The sequence below is a fragment of the Oncorhynchus clarkii genome, chromosome 13 (assembly GCF_045791955.1).
Source record: "Oncorhynchus clarkii lewisi isolate Uvic-CL-2024 chromosome 13, UVic_Ocla_1.0, whole genome shotgun sequence".
In the NCBI taxonomy this organism is placed as follows: Eukaryota; Metazoa; Chordata; class Actinopteri; order Salmoniformes; family Salmonidae; genus Oncorhynchus; species Oncorhynchus clarkii.
This window is the reverse complement of record NC_092159.1, coordinates 39,616,069-39,625,287: the sequence shown is the minus strand read 5'-3', so window position 1 is coordinate 39,625,287 and position 9,219 is coordinate 39,616,069.

Sequence of the window (9,219 nt, the reverse complement as noted above, 5' to 3'; positions counted from 1 at the left end):
TCCATCTGCATTTGACAACCCCAAGGTAAGCACAATGATAATGGAGGATTTAATTGAAAACCTGCACACAGTTTATGGGATATAATGAGAAGCCTGCCTATTTCAAATACAATTCATATACAAAGTGCACAAACATAAAAGGTACATTAAAAATGGCAAACCAGACAAACACTTCAATTCATTTTCGTAAACAAAATGAGAAGAATGTAAAAAAAAAATGTTTTTAAAGTAGACAATACATATAGCTCTTTCATAATTTTTGGGACTATCATATTTGGATAATTCACTTCCATATAAGGAAATGACTACGTTCGGGATGGCAGGTAGCCTAGTGGTTAGAGCGTTGGGCCAGTAACTGAAAGGTTGGTGGATTGAATCCCAGAGCTGACAAGGTAAAAATATGTCCTTCTCCTCCTGAAAAAGACAGTTAACCCACTGTTCTTAGGCCATCATTGTGAATAAGAACTGGTTCTTAACTGACTTGCTTGTTTAAATAAAAGTTTTTAAAAAAGCTATGCAGCTCTTGAATAGGTGCAAACAAGGAATCCTGGAGCTGGATGACCTTAAATACTGCCATGCCATGCATATGTGCTCCCTCAAACACACACACAGTCAAGCGGCAGGTGTTGTAACAGCTTGCCAACAGGAAACAGTCACAATTCCACACACACATGAGCAGGTAATGACTCTGTCTTCATCATTAACCATTTACAGACTACAACCTCAACATGTCATCCTCGCTCTCTCCCTCAATATCACCTCTTTCAGACTTCAACCTCGACACGTCATCCATCCTCTTATCCTCCCTCGCTCTCTCCCTCAATATCACCTCTATCAGACTACAACCTCAACACGTCATCCTCTTATCCTCCCTCGCTCTCTCCCTCAATATCACCTCTATCAGACTTCAACCTCGACACGTCATCCTCTTATCCTCCCTCGCTCTCTCCCTCAATATCACCTTTATCAGACTTCAACCTCGACACGTCATCCTCTTATCCTCCCTCAATATCACCTCTATCAGTTTGTATCACTCAACCCTCATAACATTACGTTTCTCTCTCGTCTCACTTGGTCCATGCCTGATGATGACACATTGTGTTAGCGGGGGACTTGTCATCTGCCAGTTCACCTAAATTGCCCCATAGAAAAGGTGCTGATTGGGATGTCACACAGGGTGCCATGCAGTGCCATTGTCACACTGTGATCACAGTGAACAGTGGGTTTTCAGGCCCAGTGGAGCCTAGTGTCCCAGGAGGGAGTTTCAACACGAGAGAGAACACTCATTTACACCTCATAAATTATTTCACATAACATAACGTAATTAGCTATTTTGTCTGTTTGTCTGTCTATCAGGGATCAACAACATATTGTGTAACCTTTTTTTCTTTAAAATTGCCAATTAATACAAGAAAAGAAGTTCACCAACACATCAGGTTATCACCCCCTTCCTCAGAGTAGACAAGTACCATCCTGGCTCCTCAGCCAAGGAGAGAGCAAACAGAAACGGTGGGAGAGGGTCAGGACGGAGCGTGGTCTTTCATTTTAATCAAGCTGCCTGTTGGTTCAGCCGGCCATGAGCCATCTGCAAACACAACCAAATGGACACTCTTGGCTCTGGCTGGGATGGAGAGATGGGGGGATGATAGGAGGAGGGGTGAAAATAAGAAGTAAAAGAGCCCATAAGTGAAAGAAATTACAGTTGCTAGGTCCTGCCAATCTGAAGTGAATTGACCTTAGTGATGCCTGATATGGTATAGGAAGGAGCCTGTCGCAGTGCACGGGTAGGTAGGCTCCTTCAGCTTGTCCCTGTCCAGGGGAATCTTATACAGCCTAAGAGAGAGGGGTCGACAAATGAAGGCACCTGCCAACATGACAGAAGAAAGACAGAGAGAGAGAGTTGTATTTCATTACACTAAAGGAAAAGATTCACAACGGTCCTTTTTCCTCCACTTGCCAAAACTATTTTTCTGCCTGCATGAGTCATAACTGTCAACTTATGATGATATATCTTTTATACATTTTCAGCCTATGACAAACTTGACACCATAAAACTACTACTTCCTCATTGGTCCCCTTCTCTTTAATGCCTTTCTTTGCACCCATGTGACGGGAAACAGTATCTGAGGGAGTGTGAGATGGAGAGCCCGTCTCCTGGGGGACCTCCATGTCAGTCTCCCCACACTGCCATCTGTGTTCAGCTCGCTCCTCTACAGTCGTTCAGCTACATGTTAAACAATTAGCCATTGGATGTATCTTTTCCCACAGTGTTTAATTGGGAAAGACAGTGTGGAGACCCCCCCCCCCCCCCCCCCCCCCGTCCGTCCGTCCGTCCGTCAGAGAGCAGCCTGACAGATGAACCAGATTACTGTCTCACTTGAAGGCTCCTCTCTCTATCACTCCGTCTCTATTTCCATCCATTTCTACCAACTTTCACTTTATTCCTCCCCCATCCTCACTACTCCTCCCTGAGTAGTGGGGATGGTCGCGTGCTAAAGACATGTAAAGGGAGCTTGTCCTACTGATGGGAATAGTGAATGTGAGAGTTCCATTATGGCTAACAGTCTGCTCACATTACCCAAACCATAACAACCCCCCCCCCCCCCCCAACCCCAAACTGTGCTTCCATCATCTGAGACCATGAACATCATGCAGAGATGCATTTCATGCTATAAACCCGGATTATTTGGTTTCTCTGTGCCGTGGTGTCCTATGCTCTACGCCTAGATCAGCCTGCAGGATCTCCATCCAAGACTGTCAGAAATAATGCCACAGCTCATTGATACTCTCTTATGAAACTTCCCTCTAACTTCCTAGGGATCAGTATACACTCAGATGAATTCAACAAAACGAGTCAACGTAATACCCAAAATAACAGCAAGATTGGGGATAATAGCTTTGGATAAAAAAGGTCACACCAATTAAGGGTTTGAATCTTAAATAACTTTTTGTTCCTCATAATTACCTCAGTTTGTCAAGGATTTTCTTCTTTATCTAAACCAATTATCGTTGAAACAGACGAATGCAGCGGCGCTCATTATGATTTCCACCCTCACGCGCTTTAATCTATTCCTACCAAACTCTGACGACAACAAACAAACACATTGGACGTTTCCACAGCAGCCTGCGGCTCATTTGTGTTGTCCGCTATCCAATCACAAGTCCTATCAGTCCCTGTCTCCACTAGCCCTCAGTCAGGACAAAGCTGCACAATGACAACATAAGCCCTCATCAGGTTCTGGTAGGAGCGCTGGAACACTCATGGCTGAGGGAGAATTTCCTCTTTAATTAGGCTGCAATGTGGGATAGATTTTTGATGATTTTATCTACATACCAGCTTAGCCTGCACTAGCCTTTAATTTATTCTCATATTCTCTCATTTGAATTATGCAGTTACAATTGTTTGGTTTGTCAAGGTGAGATGAGGAGCATAAGGGTTGTTGTCTGAGGTAGCTGTCTACCACCCAAATGTCACCAATCTTCACTTTTCACAAGGCTGGGTAACAGAACTGGAGTGTAGAATGTCACGATGTGCTTAAGACTGAAATAAGCAGAGAGCAGATGGGGAAGCTAGCTAAAGTTGTCTTGAGGTGTTTGAGCTCCATTGCCTAGCACCAGAACAGCACAGGAACCACATGCCCTTTGGAACTATGTATTTATGAACATCTCACGAGACTGCATCTGGGCAATCAAAGAGAACAAGTGCCATGTTGCTAGATTGTGCAGGCAGGACATTTAACACAGCTATACCTGAGTATACCTGCATCGCAATGGAGTAAACTAATTCAGGAAGGACTTCTGTGTGTTTCTTGTGTTTGTAGTGCGCCATGAATAAATGTTGAAGTGTCCATGTGTTCCTGCCTTCAGGCAGTGACCCAGAGAGAGGTCCACCTCTCAGAACAGGCCTCCAGTAATGTAATGGTCAGTGTCCTTCGCAGGGGGACTGTTTTTGGAGGAAAGTTGAGAACACAGAGCTATCCACATAAACAAGAAATCCCTTTTAAAGCACACAAACATTGGTCCCACACTACTCCTGTGATGCTTTAGTGGCATCCTCAAATTGCAGTTTTGGGGAGGGTAAAAGACTAAGTAAGGCTGACTGATCATTTACAAAGGATGATTTTGAGACCATACTTGTCTCTGGACTGACATATTGGAGAGTGAACAGAAAATATTATTCACAAAATGTGTGATGCTTTTACTCAACAGCTCAACAACAGGGAGTTGGTGACATGTCTATCATTCCTATGCTCCCTGTCTGAAAAGCCGGGGTATGAGAATATAAAACTACTAAAAGAGGGAGCAGGGTGTAGGATCTGCCTCGGGTTGTGAGCGACACCTCAATAATCATTTATAAGATCACCAATTAAGTAAAAAATCCTGTCAATTCCTGTTGCACAGAAGCTCTCATATGTCTTCCCCTTTTTCTGTCGCACAGATCGACGCTGTCAATTCCAGCAACAGCTTCAGTGAGTTGGCTTGGTTATCGCCAAGAACTTTTGGGGCTTGAGATTTCAGTGGCACCCGCTCCTCTTCTTCCTCTTTGTTTGGCAGCAAGCCGAGCTAATAGAGAAACAGGCAAGGGTATGACAAGAAAGAGAAGAGAAACGCGGAAGGAGTTTAGTGGTGGCTAGCAAATGTCTGGTCAAATAAGCATCATGGTATATGTCGTAGCCTGCTGTACGTCATCCTTTAACGTGTGTGGAGCGGCTGGCGTTCAAAAAGGGAAACGGGAATAGAAAAGTCAAACGGGATAAGATGGGGATCACATGATAGTAATGGCATGCCTCAGTCAAGTGGAGCTATACAACAGGAGTTGTTGAGTTACTGCTCTGCTATATTCAAGTTATTCTAGAGCTCAATCTCCAAGGCAACAAAAGGACTTATCAAATCAAATCAAATCAAATCTTATTTGTCACATACACATGGTTAGCAGATGTTAATGCGAGTGTAGCGAAATGCTTATTACACCAGAGGCAAGCAATTCTACCCCGAGTGCCAGGGAAATGGCATTTGATTTAAAATGTGCATAACGTTTACAGCGCATGCCTTAATACAATTGATCCAATGAAGGGATTGCGTTGGCTGGTTGTGCTTACTAAATTGCAGGTGCTATGGCCACAAATTCCTCTCAGGTTAGTTTTCAGTTACAGAGTTAGATTACATTACAGAGGCAAATTAAATTGAGCAGATGTTTGACAATATAATTCCTGCAGCTTGAGCCGTGACACATCCCAGGAGCAACACATAATCACAGTGAAACAAACAGTGCTGACAGCAGACTGACAATGCTGTGTATATATAGCATGTGTAGGTGGTCAAGACTGCTTGAAAATGAATAGCAAACACAGATATGACCTCGACGAAGCAGACAAACAGCATGAAGCTAGCTGGTAAAGAAGCACCCTGAAATATGGCAATAGCTCGCAGCAGGTTCCATCTGTCTCTGTTAATTTTGTGATGTGGCTCTCTCTTGACTTAGAATAACCCTCTCCTGAAACGCTAACGGAAAATGAAAACAACCCCAATAAACACAGACAGATAGCTTTATTAGCGTTATCGCCTTGTGGGCAACGTCCTCAACCCACCACGTACTTGGATGGGAGTGACATTTGCAGAGCAGGGTGTCGCAGCGTTTGTGTCAGTGTAGAGACGCGCACGGCTCGCAGCCTTTTAGACGGATCACGCTCTGCTGGCTCAGGAGGCGCCTTTCTCCCCTTAAAACCCCCCCCCCCCCCCCCACCCCCACACACACACACACACACACACACACACACACACACACACACACACACACACACACACACTCCCAGCCTCGCTAGAGGCAGGCACACTCACTGACTCACACACTCACACGTTTCAATTAATGGGTGACCTGCCACTAGGCATCAGAAGAGCCAGATCGTAATCGATGAGCAGGATCAATCGCAGGGATCTCTTTTTATTTCCATCCGCCGGCATTTGAATCCACCCCTGAGCACCTATCAACTTCACACAAATGTCACGAGCCCCGTTAATTGACTTGAATAGATATTAAAGTGTCTGTGGCTTTGCTGCTTTATCATTCCGCTAATTAGAAGCATTGTACCAAAGACCGGAGACTCTGAGGGAGGAGGGTGGAAAAACTATTTGCCTAATGGCAGCTCTTTGTGTTCAAGTTACTCTAATCGAATGGATCTGCTCCCGTCATGGAATCGTGCAGTATTTAGGGAGATGGCCCAAAAGCTTTGATATCTGACGAGGGGGAAGACAAAAACGTTGGGAAATGTTCACTCTGTCAGTCATCACAAGCCACTTTAAACAACAGCAGCAACTTTAACTAAAGATGGCATTTCACAGGATCAGAACAAAAGGTGTGGAAGAATTTCAGACAAGAATTAAGTACATTATTTTGAGTTGTTATATTGTTACTATTGTAATACAGTTGTTATACAGTTAAATAGTTTGGGATTGTAACCAGGAACCTGCATGTAGGCCATGGTCTCGCAAGGTTGTAGAGAGGAAAGCAAAGCTAACTGTCTGACTGGCTACAGAGAGTGTGGCAAATCTGAAGTGCTGTGAAAGTGGGGGGGTTAAATACTCTCCTGGGTTGACCTGTGTGCACGTACCATACACTCACTTAATGGTTTCCCTTTAGGGGAGTTTAATTTCAATAAGATACATGGAAGAGAGTTTTCAGGGATTTTGTCCTTGAGACTAAATAACACTAATTTGGCATCTTAACAGTAAGGTTATTTTGTTTTGATGATTGCTTTTCGCTTTCTTTTATAGCAAATTGTGTTAATTGTGTAAGTCAAGATCGTTACAAGATCGTTATGTGTAAGGTGTCCTCAATTGGTCAATGCAGCGCCAAATTTACATCCACAGCTCTTGTTCAAAGTATCTTTTAAAAACATGAATTTATTATTTTTCATTCAAACAGATTCAATCAAGTATGATTAAAATGATTTATTCATGAGTATTCAGACAATTCATTGGATTTTGTTTTGAAAGTGCAATGGCAGATTTGTATGGTTCTGACTAGAGTTAAATACAAAATAGATGCAATTCTACAGTGCACTTTCTCTCACATGACCTACTCTCTATCAGAGGTGTCAACCGTGTTAAAGCCAACACACCTCTCAAGCTGCTCTCTATCAGAGGTGTCAACCGTGTTAAAGCCAACACACCTCCCAAGCTGCTCTCTATCAGAGGTGTCAACCGTGTTAAAGCCAACACACCTCCCAAGCTGCTCTCTATCAGAGGTGTCAACCGTGTTAAAGCCAACACACCTCCCAAGCTGCTCTCTATCAGAGGTGTCAACCGTGTTAAAGCCAACAAACCTCCCAAGCTGCTCTATATCAGAGGTGTCAACCATGTTAAAGCCAACACATCTCCCAAGCTGCTCTCTATCAGAGGTGTCAACCGTGTTAAAGCCAACACACCTCCCAAGCTGCTCTCTATCAGAGGTGTCAACTGTGTTAAAGCCAACACACCTCCCAAGCTGCTCTCTATCAGAGGTGTCAACCGTGTTAAAGCCAACACACCTCCCAAGCTGCTCTATATCAGAGGTGTCAACCGTGTTAAAGCCAACACACCTCCCAAGCTGCTCTCTATCAGCGGTGTCAACCGTGTTAAAGGCAACAGACCTCCCAAGCTGCTCTCTATCGCTTCAACCAGAAAACTCAAAGATTTACATGTTTGATGGATACTGACAGAAAACCACACCCATGCCTATGTGTTACAATCTCAACAACAGAAATATATGGATGGCTTACTTTCTGTTTACTTTGCATTATGTCTGTAAATAGCACACCCAACTACCTCATCCCCATATTGTTATTTATCTTCTTGCTCTTTTGCACCCCAGTATCTCTACTTGCACATCATCATCTGCACATCTATCACTCTCGTGTTAATGATAAATTGTAATTATTTCGCCTCTATGGCCTATTTTTTGCCTTACCTCCCTACTCTTCTACATTTGTACACACTGTAAATATATTTTTTTTATTGTGTTATTGACTGTTTGTTGATGTGTAACTCTGTGTTGTTGTTTTTGTCGCTCTGCTTGCTTTATCTTGGCCAGGTGGCAGTTGTAAATGATAACTTGTTCTCAACTGGCCTACCTGGTTAAATAAAGGTGAAATAGAATAAACAAATAAAAATGTAATTTTTTGCCTTGAATTAAATTGAATACAAATATGAATAGGGGTAGCAGACACACAAACACACCAATAACACATACTGTAGGCCTAAACACATTGATTGTCCCTGGCTCTTTTCATGGGTTTCACAGTGATTGCGGGTAAAGCACAAGCTGTTCTGCAGCTAGCATTCCTCAATGCCTGTTCTTCCATGGTATGGCTGCACTGATCCAATAAATCCCAGCTCATCTCATAGCCTCCATGTGAATGTCTCCTCTGCCGTGCCATGTCGTGCACCAGGCTGTACATAATACCTCCTGTACAAGCATGACTGCCCCCCCACCTCCACACACCACTCAGCCTCCCTTAATCCTGTATCACCCCAGCTCAACTTCCCTGCAAACTGTAGTTAGCCTTGACAGGGATGATACGCTTACACTTGTGCGCACACGCACACACGCACACAAAGAGGAGGCAGGGAGTTCAAGTGGCACCTAAACCAATAACCATGCACCCTCTCACTCTATCACAGGCTATCCCATAATGCCTTTGTTCTTAGGAGGAAGTCACAGACTCATTCACTGACACCTCATCAGCCCACCACCTGACACTCACCACAAACACCTGGCTGGCTGTCACGCCCTGACCTTGGAGAGCTTTTTATGTCTCCATTTTGGTTTGGTCAGGGTGTGATTTGGGTGGGCATTCTATGTTCTTTTTTCTATGTTTTTGTATTTCTTTGTTTTGGCTGAGTATGGTTCTCAATCAGGGACAGCTGTCTATCGTTGTCTCTGATTGGTAACCATACTTAGGTAGTTTTTCCCCAGATGTGTTTGTGGGTAGTTATTTTCTGTTTAGTGTTTTCTGCACCTGACAGGACTGTTTCGGTTTCGTTTATTCTCTTTGTTATTTTGTTATAGTGTTCAGTTGAAATATAAAGCATGAACACTTACCACGCTGAGCTTTGGTCCGATTCCTCTTCTTCAGAAGACGACTCCCGTTACACTGGCTGCCTTCCACACAGGCTAGAACAACTGTTCTATATAACCCACCCACTCACTCACCCACAAACACAAACACACACTTCACCCCA